This window comes from Myotis davidii, unplaced genomic scaffold (assembly GCF_000327345.1).
Source record: "Myotis davidii unplaced genomic scaffold, ASM32734v1 scaffold2985, whole genome shotgun sequence".
NCBI classification, from domain to species: domain Eukaryota; kingdom Metazoa; phylum Chordata; class Mammalia; order Chiroptera; family Vespertilionidae; genus Myotis; species Myotis davidii.
In genome coordinates, this window is record NW_006296431.1 from 19334 (window position 1) to 21380 (window position 2047).

Sequence of the window (2047 nt, forward strand, 5' to 3'; positions counted from 1 at the left end):
AGGGCCCCGGAGCCCACTGTCCTGTCGCCCTGCCTGGCCCTGCCCTGGGCGAGGAGGCCCTTCCTCAGGTGGGTGGGCCTCTGTCCACAGCCCACAGCCCTCTGCCCTTCTAGGTCAGCGCTGCAGCCTAGGTACTGCCTGGTCCCCACTCCTGCCTGGAGCCCTCTGTGGGAGGCCTCCCCCCTCCTCACTGAAGCCCCCAAGCCCAGGCTGGACCTCTGCACCCAGCAGTGTCTCACGCTTGCCCCTTCTCCCCCTCCCCTCACTCCCAGCACTGCCCCCTCACTGCCCCAGCTCCTGCCTAGTCCAGAGATCTCCTGCCAGGTCCTTCCTCAGTCAGGCCTACCCAGCATGGCTTGGAGCCTGGCACAGGCCTTGGTAGCCTTCTGCATAGTGTCGGTGCCCTGGACCCCTGTGTGGCCCCCTCAGCTCAGCCCCAGGGCCCTGCTCCGTTGTGCCTCCCCACTCCCTGCTCAACCCCCACCTCATCCTGGGCTCCTTTTAGCTCAGGCCCTGCCTTACCCCTGAGCTCCCTCCCAGCTCAGCTGGACAAACTCTGCCTGCTGCTCAGGGCTCCCACCCAGTGGCACCCTCCCTCTCAGTGCCCTGCAGGTCCACCTCTTCAGATGCTCCCCTCAAGCCTTCCCTGCCCCCCACTCCCAACCAAGCCTCTTCCTGGACATTCAAAGGAGCTCAGGCCTCTGTCCTCCAGTCTCTGCTTTTGCCCATCTGAATCCCATTTCTGCCAGCTCTGGCCCAGCCCCCTATCCTGGGCCTCAGCCCTGAAGCCGGCTAGGGGCTCAGCTTCCTGCACTCAGCGCAGGGCTGCTGTGTCCTCCCCTGACCTGCACCTGCTTCTTTTCACTGAGCCTCTGTCCAAGAATGCCCCCTCTGCCTACTGTCCTATGAACCCTCTCTACTCACCTGCTCACCCCAGCCTGTTTGTCCCCTGAATCCCGGGCAGCTCCCTTCCGTCCCACCTGCCCACTGCTCACCTGCATAGCTCTCTCCGATACTACCCAGCTCCCTCCCCTCCTGCCTGCCCCCTGCTCATCTGCTTAGCGCTGCCAGCCCCCACCCAGTTCCAGGGCAGCTCCTTGCTCCCCTGCCCTCCTGCCTGCCTCCTGCTCACCTGCATAGCTCTCTCCGATACTACCCAGCTCCCTCCCCTCCTGCCTGCCCCCTGCTCATCTGCTTAGCGCTGCCAGCCCCCACCCAGTTCCAGGGCAGCTCCTTGCTCCCCTGCCCTCCTGCCTGCCTCCTGCTCACCTGCATAGCTCTCTCCGATACTACCCAGCTCCCTCCCCTCCTGCCTGCCCCCTGCTCATCTGCTTAGCGCTGCCAGCCCCCACCCAGTTCCAGGGCAGCTCCTTGCTCCCCTGCCCTCCTGCCTGCCTCCTGCTCACCTGCATAGCTCTCTCCGATACTACCCAGCTCCCTCCCCTCCTGCCTGCCCCCTGCTCATCTGCTTAGCGCTGCCAGCCCCCACCCAGTTCCAGGGCAGCTCCTTGCTCCCCTGCCCTCCTGCCTGCCTCCTGCTCACCTGCATAGCTCTCTCCGATACTACCCAGCTCCCTCCCCTCCTGCCTGCCCCCTGCTCATCTGCTTAGCGCTGCCAGCCCCCACCCAGTTCCAGGGCAGCTCCTTGCTCCCCTGCCCTCCTGCCTGCCCCCTGCTCACCCGCATAGCTCTGCCAGCTCCCACCCAGTTCCTCGGCAGCTACTTGCTCCCCTGCCCTCCAGCCTGCCCCCTGCTCACCTGCATAGCTCTGCCAGCTCTGACCCAGCTCCCTGCCCTCCTGCCTGCCCCCTGCTCACCTGCATAGCTCTGCCAGCTCTGACCCAGCTCCCTGCCCTCCTGCCTGCCCCCTGCTCACCTGCATAGCTCTGCCAGCTCTGACCCAGCTCCCTGCCCTCCTGCCTGCCCCCTCATCACCTGCATAGCTCTGCCAGCCCCCACCCAGCTCCTGCGCAGCTTCTGCACTTCCACCTGCCCCCTGCTCATCTGCATAGCTCTGCCAGCTCCCACCCAGTTCCAGGGCAGCTCC

At 65.7% G+C, this 2047-nt stretch overlaps 1 gene segment (V, D, J or C); it reads right to left on the minus strand.

Annotated features, from left to right (window-relative positions):
- The window catches only part of LOC102754739, a 5102-nt gene that overhangs the window by 1761 nt on the left and 1294 nt on the right, over positions 1 to 2047 (minus strand).